The 13477-nt window shown below is 45.7% G+C and overlaps 1 pseudogene; it reads right to left on the reverse strand.

The window, feature by feature from the left end:
- Window positions 1-1320: 1320 nt before the first annotated feature.
- On the reverse strand, window positions 1321-13162 carry LOC123019746 (annotated as a pseudogene).
- Window positions 13163-13477: the final 315 nt, after the last annotated feature.

The following is a 13477-nucleotide window of genomic DNA, read 5'->3' on the forward strand; positions in this document are numbered from 1 at the left end:
TACAGGTCTTGCTGAGCCCTGTGCAGAAATCTCTGGATCTGCTTTATGGTCTGAGCAATTCTGCAGAAAGCCTGGCATTAATGTGCAGGATTCCTACTAGAGGAAAACATGCAGTTCCCCACTTAACTGGGGCTGAACATCAATGTCAACCACACAGATTAATGAATGCTGATGCAGGACCATATTCATAAATGCAGACATGGCAACTGCTCTCAAGCTGCCCTCAGATCCAGGGCGGGGGGGGGGGTCCTCTGTGGGACAACCCTAAATTGTGTTTTGTCCACACAGGCCAGTAGGGAGAGGCTAAGGAACTAGGTTTCTCCAGCATTGTTCTCAGTGTCTTAGAAATCAAGAGGAAGATCAGGATGCAACAGGAAGATTTGCTGTCTGGGCACCATCAAGTTAAAAGCTTGTGCCTGCCCTCTATTTTTCAGAGGTATGAACTTTCTTTTTTAAGTGCTGTGTGTGTCTGCTCAAATGCAAAACCAGGGCTTGTCATTTTGGCCTGTGTATATTAAACCCCAGCAAAAGATCTCAAACAATGCAAGGCATTCTGGAGGGCATCCAACTCCTTTTGAGGGGATCTGCTCCCCAAAATTTTCTGGAAGAAAAGCAGGTGTTCAGATGCAACCAGGCTGAAGCTCAACATGGAGAGCTCTCTTTTCCAGAGGAGGAGACAAATGGTGGCTTGACAATGAAGGTGCTCCAACTATTTTCAACTTGTTTGGCAAGACACAGGTTCTCAACCCCACATGGACATGAAACTCATACAGAGATCATTCACCAGTCATAGATGTTACAAAATTGTTGTTTTGAGGATAAAATATAGAGGAGAATGACCTTGTGAGCTGATTTGGCTGACATGCAAGAAGATGAAGAGTGGGAAATGAATGTAGTACTAACAGGAGCCTGTTGATTAAAGAGAAGTGGCAATGCTGGCTGGATTATTATCCATATTGCTTTATTGTAGCAAGCCAATAGCCAAAACTCTCTGGACATTCACTGCAGATACAAGGACAAAAATACAGCAACATAAAAAATGTAAAACATTCAAAATCTTGACACCCCACTTAAAAGTCATAGTACAATCTAGCAATGCTGCAAAGATCTAAAACTATACTTGCATGTTTAAAGCAACAGCTGCTGAAGAACTTTAATGCTTACAAGAAGACAAAAGTCTTCACATGGCACCAAAGGTCAAAAAATAGGTAGCCAGCTGAGCCTATGTAGGAGGTGCATTAAACCCCTTGGGGAACAGTATTGAAAAGACGATCACATTAGCAGATATCCAGAGTCCTATTCCCAGGCTAAACAAATGAATCAGATGGCACCTTTGCTTTTGAGCATGAGATGTCCCTTGGAATTCAACTCAGGCCTCAGCACTATGATATAGCACTTGGGAAGAAAGATGCAGCCCAGCAGCCCAGCACTGGAGGCCACAATGGAAAAGACCTGCACGGCCACCATGTACTTGCCCTTGGTGCTCAGGTAGGAGGGCACGAAGGACACCCAGACACTGTAGAAGACCAGCATGCTGAAGGTGATCAGCTTGGCCTCATTGAAAGCCCCCAGCAGCTTCCTGGCCAGGAAAGCCATTGTGAAGCAGATGGAAACCAGGAAACCCATGTAGCACAGGGCAGTGAAGAACATGACCAGAGAACCCCCATTGCATTGTAGGATAATGTGCCCAGGCTGGGAGTTCATGTCAGAGTTGGAAAGGGTGGAGACATGGCCAGCCAGATGGAGCAGATGACCAGTTGTACACTGGAACAGGAAATGATAATGGCATTGGCCAAGCTCTTTCCCAGCCACATTCTGACTTTGTTCCCTGGCTTGGTGGCCAGGAAGTCCAGCACCACAGTGATGGTTTTGGCTAACACACTCAAGATGGCAACTGAAAAGATGATGCTGAAGGCTGTTTGACGGAGCAGAAAAATCACTTTGCTTGGCTGGCCAATGAACAGAAAGGAAGACAAGAAGGAAAGCAGGTGAGAGACAAGGAGAATGTAGGAGAGGTTCCTGTTATTGGCTTTGACAATTGGTGTTTCTCAGAATTTGATGAAGATTCCCAATATAACACCTGAGCTTAAAAGCCAAATTAGGGCAAAGGAAACCAGGAGAATTCCCAACAGTTCCTCATAGGAGAGGAAAGTAATTCTCTTGGGGATGCAGAGATCTCGGTCCTTGTTTGGATGCTGATCTTCAGAACACGTGCTGCACTGCTCTGCATCTGGAAAGAAGGGAAGCTCCTTCAGCAATGTCACCATCTGTGGTACATCCAGATCAGCAGCTACTGAAGTTAGTGACGAAGGGTATGTGGGAGACATCAGGAGGTAATTGTGTGTGATCTGGCAGGGAGAGAAGGCAAAGTCTCCAAGGGTCGGGGGTGGAGGGGCACACCTTTTGCTTCCCTGGCTCTCTCTCTGGCTTTTCCACTACAAGAGGTCCTGCAATAACAGGATATGTCAGCACATCTCTGTAGGACAGGATGGAGCTCCTGACAGTCAGAAGTAAAGCATCAATATGAGCTCAATGAAAGGATTATGCATGTTGGCTATTTGGGCTAAAGAGTCTCAGAATACAAATCAAATAGCTAAATAAATAGATGATGCTAAACTGTGCTAAGGCCAACATAGTTGAGAGACCCATTTTTTCCTCTTTGATGTCCACAAGAAGTGGTTGCGTGAAGCAAGTTTAAGTTATGGGACATTGCCTTCTTTCATTTCATTTCATTTTACTTCATTGCTATGCTGCCTATAATGCAAAGGTTAGCAGGTAGTTTGCACCAGTTCCTAAAGAGGGGCAGGATCTGGCAGAATGCTGTGTGGGGAGGGTTCCTTGAAAAGCCAAATCACAGGGGCAGGATGGAATGGACATGTTCGGAGCCCCACTTGGATACTCCACTGACTTCAAAAGCTACCCTCGACAGTTTTGTCTAAAAATGATGATCAATTAATTCCTAAGAAGTGGAGGACTTAATTGAGAGGATGCAAAGTTCAAGAGCATCAACACTGCTAAAACGGCGGAGCAAATGTACCTGGCTTCCCCTGCCACTGGGATCCCAGCACCTTTGGCAGTGGGTGAGTCTTCTGGGCAGCGTGTTTCACTGACAGGCAGCCACACCTGAAAAGGCTCCCTTCTTGCTCACTAATGTGCTCCTTTCATTTCACAAATGGGCCACCTATTACACATAGAGAATTTGGGCAGACTCAGCCATTTGCCTTACATCCAAAGGGAAAAGTGTTTCCTCTGTGGAGACCCACCTTCCTGAGTGGAGATTGTCCCTTCCGCACACGGGGCACAAGCGTAGCAGCAGGGCGGCTTCCCTTCCTTAGTCTGCTTGACATAACTGGGGTGACAGCTCTCCACACACCTGGAATGAGGTGCCACCTGGCAGTGAGGAGAAGGAGCAGTGTGAGGAGTAAATTTCCTGGCAGTGAATTGTATTGTGTGAACGTGTCCAGTGGGATCTGTAGTTCCAGTGACCACCAATCCCTTTTTGAAATACTTTCTGAATGTGGCTCTTTCATGTACTACATATGGCAGGGAATCCAGTTTCATTCACTCACTTGTTTGAGCATTGAACTGTGCAGGGAATAAGTAAAGGAAGCATGATCCACCCAAGGACTTTTGCTTTTTTTTTCAGCTCCAATGCAGCAGGTCCACTCATTTATTCAGTCCAGGCTTTGCAATAAACTGTGCAATACTGCAAGATCACTAGTGCAATCAACTCACAAACTAGCCTCAAAGAACAGAAGTGACATGCAAACAAGCTTTACAACAGCACACATAAAGCCTGGTGGTGTGGGACATCAGGAAAAGCCCTTATTTGATTATTAATAAAAAGGGCAGATTGGTCCCAAATTCCTGTTTTTCCTGACTGCTGCTTTCAATGCAGGTAGAGACAGTCCCTCTCTTGTTTGGGAAGCTACTTCAGATTTGAGAGCCACACCTGAGAAGGGTCCTGTCTGGTCTCTGTCACTTCCCTTGTTCCACCACCACCATCAGCATCATCAGAAAGAAGAGGAAGAATCCAAATGAAGCATTGCCAGTTAAAAGGAATTATGTTGCTGGAGTGGATAGAAAAATTATTAGATGGAACCACAGCCACCTACAGAATCGGACTCAAAGACTCAGAACCTTCTCAAACTGGAGGGAGGCCATGAGTGGTGTGCCACAGGGTTCAGTCATAGGCCCTGTCCTCCAAACTTTTCATTAAATTGGAGCAGAAAGTTCAGGGAATGCACATAGAATGTTCATAATACACTAAACTGGGTGGGATAGCTAATCCCCTGGGAGACAAAAACAGAATTCAATTATTTTCATGGAATGGAGTGCTAGACTGAAAACAGCACAGTGAGATTGTGCCATGTTCTGCAGCTAGGAAGAAGAAGCCAAATGCATGGCTACCAGATGGTGACTACTCGGGAAGGAAGCTAGAACTACTGTAGATCACAAGCTGAATATGAAAAACAATGTGATGTGGCTGCAAAAATGGCAAATGTTATTTTAATACTAAATGCTGCATAAATATGGATTTGGCTCACTTTCACTATCTTGGTTGCCACGTCACACAACAACCAGAGCCTCTGTACCAAGGTAGCCCCACATAAAGTGCATGGTATTGATATAGAGATGAAGTTCCCAATACATGGAGAATATAAGCCAGGCTGCAACTCAAGGAAATGGCAGAACTGAAAACCCCCACAACCCCACTCCCCCACATAATCTGCCTCTTGCTCCAGGTCCCAGAAGTCACTTGAACTTCTACTGCCTGTAAGGCATCCAAAAACACCTCTTCTTTCACAGAGAATGCAATGCCACAGACTCCCCCATTCTTGAATTTCCAAACTAGCAAGCCATGCAATATGGGAGTTGTCAAGAATCAGAACCAGTCTGTGGGCCTTATTTAGTGCACCCAGACACAGCTTCAGAAGATGCCTGTCTTCCCTGAATTCCACTGTCTGGGCAGAAATGGAGCTCTCTTTTCTTTGCATTTCAGGGACGCCTCATTAGACATGCACATGGTGGGCATGATATGAGTGGAGCTGGCTGGAGCCGGGGGTCAGACTAGATGGCCCAGGAGGCCCCTTCTGACTCACTCTGTTTCTACGTTTCATTCAAAAAACTCTCAATGAATACCACAGCAGCTTAGCAGATATGGTGAATATCTGTGGGGGAGAAACCTCTGCAGTATCCCCAATAAAATGGGTAGTTGGCCAGAAGTTGGGGACAACTTGTCAGTATGGGACAAAAACAGTTGAAAACAGCTCTCTCCGTGGACATTTAGAATATTCCCTGGGAGCCTCACCTTTCACTGTCCTTTCACCTCATCCATGCTAAGCTTGCTTTGTCACTCCAAGTCAACTTTCTATTTTTCTTCCTTTACAGATAAATGTTCACCCCGCTGCATGGAGTAGCTATTGGCTGATCTGGGTCTACTTTTGCAGGAGTTGAGCTACCTGGCAGTGTGGATTAGGTTGGGAGTGTTGTTGAAGGCTTTTGTCATGCCATCACCCATGCATTGAAAAACAAGAGCAAGGATCCACAAATGGGATGGCTTGGGATACTGGATAGCTCCCCAGCCTATACTGCAATAAGGATGTTCCATAGGCATGGCAATTTTGTATCAATGCACACAAGTTCAAGTCCCAAGGTGTGTGATGTTCTTCCTTTGCCAGGCAAGTGTGCAATGAGTGACAATGGAGGTCTTATAAGTATTGTCTCACAGATTAATAGATCAGTACTGATCCACATACAATAATAGCACAGCAATTATTTTCCCCACCTTATTAAAATGCTTGGGCCACACAATGGCACCTGGGTTGATGCTGAGTTTTTTCTCTGGGAATTCCCCTCTCATCCAACTCCCAGTGGTCATCATTCCAGGTGTGTGATTGAGAAAAACACCCAATTCACAATATCAAAGTTGGCTTCCAGCCATTCATCCTTGTCCAAATGCTGCCCATCTATGGAAGTGTTAGAACGTCTGATACCTCTTAAGAAATGGTGGAACTAGAATGACAGAGAAGACAACATGTTAACTTCCTTCCTTCCTTCCTTCCTTCCTTCCTTCCTTCCTTCCTTCCTTCATTGCATCTGTAGGCCACTCCATAGTCCTAGAGCTCTCTGAGTTGAAAGGATGTTCAATATTTTAGCCATCCTTGCTCTGAGTTCTGAACTTCCATGTGCAGAATCCAAAACACACTCCATCTGCACTCAGTTTTCACAACTTTGTCCTCTTTTTGGTCCTGACTAACCACAAAGCTCTCCTCCTGCACCATGTTTCAGACACAGCCTCCTTTTTCCCAGGATCCAAAAACATTCTATTGACCCTCATCCAGTGCATTATTGAGTTCAGGCACTGGTCAGGGACTATCAGGGCCACAACACAAGCACAGTTTACAGGGCCACAGAGAAACTTCTCATCAGCATGCTGAGGACCCTTTACTGCATTCAAAAGTATGTGAATGTGGACATGTTTTGTGGGACTGAACAGCTTAGGAGTTGAGGGGTCAAACACAACTCTCTATGTACTATCTAAAACCAGCTGTGCATGGTGGAGCGGAACTACTGAAATGCAGGACTTCAACATCCCAAAACTGAAGCTAGCCCAGCAGGATACTAGGGATGAGCATATAAAAGTGGAATGATAGAGCCAATAGAAAGAACTGAGTGAAGCCCACCCACTTTCTGTATGAGGGCTATCCATCAGGGGACCAAGTCTGATTCAATCTGGAGCTAGACCAGCAAACTCTAGAACATGGTCATCCTTGAGACTTCCTGCAAATGACCTGACCACCTCTTTGCAAGAACCTGAGCCAAAAAGAAGTTATGAGCAACTAGGTACTAGTTACTGAAATACATGCAATGTAGAAGAGTTTTCTTAGAAAATGAAGTACTCCTGGAGTAGTAGATGCCAGTGCTTTGTGTAAGGGTGGGTTTGTCACACTCTGAAGCTGCCCACTTATACTTTTTTGGTAATTGGCACTATGGGAAATCATCAGGAGAATACTGGTCAGAGGCATCACTGAAAGCCCTTTCCCCAGCTCAATAAATGGAAATCAGTGGAATAGATGGGGCCAGTAGAAGACTTCTGAATGGCCTTTCTCATACCACCAGATTCAAACTGACTACATCAACATGGAAGGCAAAGGATGTTGAAAGTAAGTACAGGAAATAGGATGCTATGTTCCTGAGGGATTCAGAGGAAAGTGCAAATGCTCCCACGACATTTGAGAATGCAAACCCAAGTAGCTTTTTAAGGGTAGAGCAAAGGCAGAAGAGCAAGCTCAATTTCCCATTCTGCACTGACAGATGATAGGAAAGATGATGTCCTATAACTCATATTTGCTCATCTGAACCCCAAATCTTTCTCCATGTGATACCACAACAGGGAAGGGGAATACCTGCCAGGACAGCAGCTTCTGCCTGTGCAATATGTCTCCTCTTCCAGCCATCAATATCCACTTGGATTGGGATGAAGATGCAGCATTTAAGGCATGGGCTACTATTCGGACAATGTTGTAAGTGTGAAAGCTGTCTTGTGAATAAACTCTTTCCAGCTCCTCCTGGGGGAGCATCTCTAGTTTCTCCTTAAGTCTGTATCTTGACCAACTTTTCATGGAAAAAGCATGCTCTGAGTAGGAACGATGGAAAGCATTCTGCCAAAACCATAGAGTGGCATGAGAAACTGGACTGTAATGGTCAAGTCTTGTCTTCTGGGGGCTCTTCATGATGAAGGAAAAAAAAACCATGGAGAAACTGAAAGTTATTGGGATCAAATGCTAAGTAAATGTTACTGTCATTCATAGTGGTTGTAATCCAGACCTTTCCTCCAATTGCTCCCTTCCAAGTATCTCTTGCATCATAAATATTGGACCACAGCCATAGTGAGGGTATGCAAAGAAAACAGTGACATTCACTTCTCCCCATGAAGCAGAGATCTTGTTCTGAGTCATTCTGGCTATGTTTTTTCGTGGTAGTCTATTATTATTATTATTATTATTATTATTATTATTATTATTATTATTATTACATTTCTATGCCGCTCCTTGCCGAAGCCTCGGGGCGGCTTACAGCACAATAAAATACAATGAAATGCAATAGAACATAATAAATTACCATTAAATACAAAAATACAAAAAATACATTGAGTTACAAACATAATAATATAAAATTAAAATTATCAGTATAAAATAAGTAAATAAATAATATAGGAGGAGAAAAGAGAAGGAAGAAGAAGTTGCCCTGGCCAGATCATATGTTTTAACAATTAAAATGATGTTTAAATAAAAAGGTCTTTACCTGGCGCCAAAAAACCAGTAACGACGGTGCCAGGAGGACCTCTTTGGGGAGTGAATTCCATAGGTTGGGAGCCACCGCAGAGAAAGCCCTCCTCCGAGTACTTACTCTCCTAATTTCTTTCATGGAGGGTTCCCGGAGAAGGGACTCTCCCGCAGATCTCAAAGGTCGATCGGGCATATACGGACATAAGTGCTCGTTCAGGTAGCCAGGACCCAAGCCGTTTAGGGCTTTATAGGTCATAACCAACACCTTGAATTGGGCCCGGGCTTCAATGGGCAGCCAGTGAAGCTGACGGAGGACTGGAGTCATGTGAGCATAATGCCCCATCCCCGTCAGCAACCTGGCAGCTCTATTTTGCACCAATTGAAGTGTTCGGACCGTCTTCAGGGGAAGCCCCACATAAAGTGCGTTACAGAAGTCTAGGCGGGAAGTCACCAGCACGTGTGTCACCGTCGCCAGGCAGTCGAACTTCAGGTAGGGGCGCAGCTGATTAATCAGCTGAAGCTGAAGGAAGGCGCTCCTCGCCACCGCTGTCACCTGAGCTTCCAAAGAAAGCTCCGGGTCGAGGAGTACTCCTAAGCTGCGGACCTTATCCCTAAGAGGGAGTGTTGCACCATTCAGGACCAAGTCAAATCCACCCTCTCCGAAGCCCGATCCGCCAACCAACAGGACCTCCGTCTTGTCTGGGTTGAGTTTCAGTTTATTGGCCCTCATCCATTCCCTTACCTCGGCCAAGCACCGGTTCAGCACGGCCACTGCCTCACCTGGATTAGTGGAAAACAAGAGGTAGAGCTGGGTATCATCAGCGTATTGATGATTCCGCAGCCCACACCTCCTGATGACCTCTCCCAGCGGTTTCATATAGATGTTAAATAGCAGAGGGGATAGGATGGAGCCCTGTGGTACTCCATGGCATAGCTGCCATGACTTAGAGACATGGTCCCCCAGCACTACCTTCTGGAATCGACCGTTGAGATAGGAGCGGAACCAGTGCAGAGCAGTGCCTCCAACCCCCAATCCCGCTAGCCTATCCAGAAGGATACCATGGTTGATGGTATCGAAAGCCGCCGAGAGGTCCAGAAGAACCAACAGGGATGCAGTCTCCCTGTCCTTCTCCCTGCACAGGTCATCGTACAGGGCGACCAAGGCAGATTCAGTACTGTACCCGGGTCTGAAGCCGGACTGAAAAGGATCCAGATACTGAAGGCAATGCAGATTCCATAGCTGATCATCAATGGGATCACTGACCTCACAAACATTTCTCCATTTTCAGTGTCTGGGGCAAAAAGACAAATCCATGTCCAACCAAACCTCGCAACCAGTTGGATGATGCCCAAATATAGGGTTTCTTCCTTTGGAGTCATCCAGTAGATGAATGGGAACTGAATGTGATCCTCTGGAACAGGGTTAACCAAGCCATAACTGACCTAATGAAGAGTGGAAGAGCCAGGAGATTTGCACCCTTTTGTCTTTAGGATGAAAACCAGAATCCTATGAATATGAAACCTCTCACTAAATGCCCAGCACAAGGGAGGAGGAAGTTGAGGAAGAAAGGAGGGACAAAACATCTCAATATTTGCTTGGGGAAAGTGGGCCCTTCTCTGCAGAGTGACAAGACCTCTCCCAACCCCAGCCCCAACCCCAACCTGGCATAGCAAGTGCTCAGACAAGTTCAGGAAAGTCAAGACTAGATGAGTATCCCAAAATGGCTCTTTTCCTTTCCGCTTAAGATATTTTCTCCTTTTGCAAAGCACTAGGATGATGGAAGTGATTATCATTGGACAGTTGACCTGTTCACCAGAAGGAAGATCCCTGTGAGAAATAAGACTGGATTTGTCCATGTCTCCAAGGAATGATTGATCCCACCAAGATCAGCTCAAGTGCTGTGGTATTGGCCCCCTTTTTAGTATGCTATCTTGTGGGCATTCCAGCAGCTAAATCTTTGATGTGTCCAGGATTTGCCTTTGCAGATTTTTTAATAGCTCATTGACCAAGCAGGATTTGGCATGTCATTTGCCAAGTTTTCAGTTCACAACTTTTATATATTCTTGTTTTCCTCTTTCTAAGTTGACAAGAAGGTGTTTTTCACATTGTCATACTGTTTTAGGACCAAAGTATTTTAATTTTACACATACAACTTTTTGTTCTGCACGATGATATTTGTGTTCTTGCTACATGTTTTCCACTTGTATACTCATCTGTATGGAACAACTTGAAATGATGGCAACCTTCAATTATGTTTTTGCAGAATGTCTGTATTACAGGAGAAATTTTGCCTCCTTTTAATTGCCTCCCAATTCAAAGCACCAGTTCTTAGTTTAACGTCCTCAGTTGAGGATGTATTTCCTCAGTGGGCAACCATGCTTTGGGAAGAGGGATGAGCTGTGGCAGTGCTAGCTTGATGTGGGTGGATCTGGCCCCTCTTCCCCTCCCAGGGCCTACCAGAGGAATCTTGTAGATGCCTGACATGGCTGAAATGAGAGTGGAGATGCCCGATTCACTTCCTTCAAGTATGGCCAGCAGGTGGTTCTTCTTCTCACAGTTGAAGTTGGGAAGGTGGATTTCCCTGGCAGCGGGCAGGCCAGACATGGCATACGAAGTGATCCTGGCATCAAAATGGCTCTCATAGATGTCGAAGCCGAGGCTGATGTTGGGTAAGAGCCTGGGGTTCTGATTGATCTCATGGCTGGAAAGCAAGAAGGACAACATGTGCCAATGCCTCAGCAATAGGAAACTGAAATGCCAGATTAGAACTGGACTAATTATATAAAGAGGATGAATAGGAGATTTCGGATGCATAAAAAGAAGGATTCATTCATACAGCACGCACTTAAATTTTGGCATTCATGTGCACCTGATGTAGCCCCTGCTAGGACAGTGCAGAAAATACATTGGATTCCCTGGTTTTGGCTTCCATGTTCAATATCTATTCACATAAACAAGAGCTGAAGTTGCTGTTGAGCACATGCAGCATTTCCCAGATGTTTCATGGGAAGAGTCTCATGTGCTGCACAATCAGCATGATTCTTCCCTGTCCTCCACTGGCACTGGCAGCAGCCAGTGGGGATGTATAGTCGACTGACCTCATCTTGACTCAGCTTACTTTGCAGAGCCAGGCCAAGCACAAGAGGAAATGCACAGATTCGGCAGGGGTGAATTCCAAAAGTATTCATATGAACCCTTGTCTCAGCCACTAACTTTGATGACTTAAACAGGATAAACTCCTAGAGGAGAAGGCCAGTTCTGATGGCTGTATGTTACGTCACTTATCAAAGGCTGGGTTGAGATGATCCGAATCCATCCTCCGAGCATTTGCAGGCTTCCTCTTGTGCTCATCCTGCTCTTCCAGGTAGGTTGATCTGAGATGAAGTCTGTGAATACTTGCAGAACTCCACTTCTGCCAGCTTCTGTGTCTGTTGTGACTGCTTACATGGGAGCTACTCTGGGCCTGGGCCTGGGAGGGGGATGCGGCCAGCAGCCACAGGGCACCAGTCCCAGTGACCTCCTCCCAACCTGCCTTCTTCGGCATCAGTTGCAGCCACTAAGAGGGCAGCTGCATGTGCTGCTTGCTCAAGGTGTGTGGCTCACTTTCCGGAGAGCTCCTCAAAAGCACTGAGCACACTCACTGGGAAGTTGCACTCTGGGCTGTAGCAGAATGAACCGGTCTCCAGGGAGCCAAACCCTAGGAATGCGATGGATTTCCTCCCTCAGAGAGATTGTTCACACATCCCTATCAGAGGCAGGATAATATGATTATCTCCTGATGGAAATGCTAATAGAGAAGTGTTATTGTTCTCCTTCCTAATTTTGCTATTCCCACTGCCCCCCCCCATTGGCTACTGTGTGCATCAAAAGCTAGCCTAGATGGACCATTGGTCTGGTGCATCATGGCTCTCCTTATATTCATGTCTTCTTGGGATGCTGAAGGTTAGATGAGAAGACACAGCTGGTAGTGCACCACCATCCCTGAAGGAGTCACTCAAACTACTTTGCACCTAGAATACTCACAGACACACAAAATTATCTCAAACTACTGCGGCAGAAGAGTGTAGAGGAAAGACCTGCCTTTCATCCATGAAATAGAAAGACTTTGACATGTATTCCCCCTGCCCCCAGCAAAAGTATTTGTTTTTCTCATTAAGATGGGAGTGACAGAGATGGAACATTCAACTGGCTGACCTTTTCCAGCAGGCTATGTCAGGCAAGGACTTGAGAAGCAAGATCTTTCCTGCCCAAGATGCTAAGTGGAAATACTTGAAGGAAACATCTTCACCCTCATGCCAAGAATCCTTGCTTAGCCTTCACCCTCTTTGACTTCCCCACATATTGTCCACAATGGTTTTGTGCTACCTCTTTTAGAAGAGCTGAAGCTCAAAGACATCCAACTCATTTTCTACTGCATAATAGGTGCTGATGCAGGGGTGGCACAATCCATGCAATAGGTGCAGTGATTTGGAAACCCCAAGGAAAAGTTCCCCATGGCTACAGCTATGCAGGTTAAAGCAAGCAGATGTTTCTCCCTAAGGCTGAAACCATGCAAACAGTGGCCAGACACATGTGAGTTTGCTGGTCTGGATGCATCCATTTTCTTTCAGAAAGCACAAGAAGGACAAAAAGCAGAGCAGAACTTCCAAGGGGATGACCATGGGACCAGAACTATGTACTGTCTGGGGCAGAGATGCTTGAGTGGAGTGCAGGAAGGGAAGCACGTAAGCATCATGACTTACCTCTCCCTCTGCTTGCCTGGTGACTCATAAAACACGTAGGGTTGCTGATGCTCATAATATTGTGAAGAAATGATTCCACTGATCAGGTAATCTCCTGGCTGATAGTAGTTGGATATCTCTTCAAACATATTCCCAGGACAATTTGTCTTCTGCATCTCAGAAACTGCATGCGGCAGCAACAGAAGCATCAGGAGTACCAGCATTGGGGTACCTTGCCTTGGTTCCCACATGCCCCATGTGCCTGCTTTTCTTACCCACACACCCAGCTCAACCAGAAACTCCGACCCTACAATCCAACAGAGCCAATCATTTCTGATTGACAGGAAGCTTTTCTAAGCTTGAGATGGACACAGTCCCTGCATCTCTCTGAGCCTCACCCCAGCCCTCAGAAGCACTGCAGGTGTTGCACACAGCCAGTTCCTCAGGCATAAGACATGGCATCT

The sequence above is a fragment of the Varanus komodoensis genome, unplaced genomic scaffold (genome assembly GCF_004798865.1).
Source record: "Varanus komodoensis strain SLA01 unplaced genomic scaffold, ASM479886v1 scaffold136, whole genome shotgun sequence".
Lineage (NCBI taxonomy): Eukaryota > Metazoa > Chordata > Lepidosauria > Squamata > Varanidae > Varanus > Varanus komodoensis.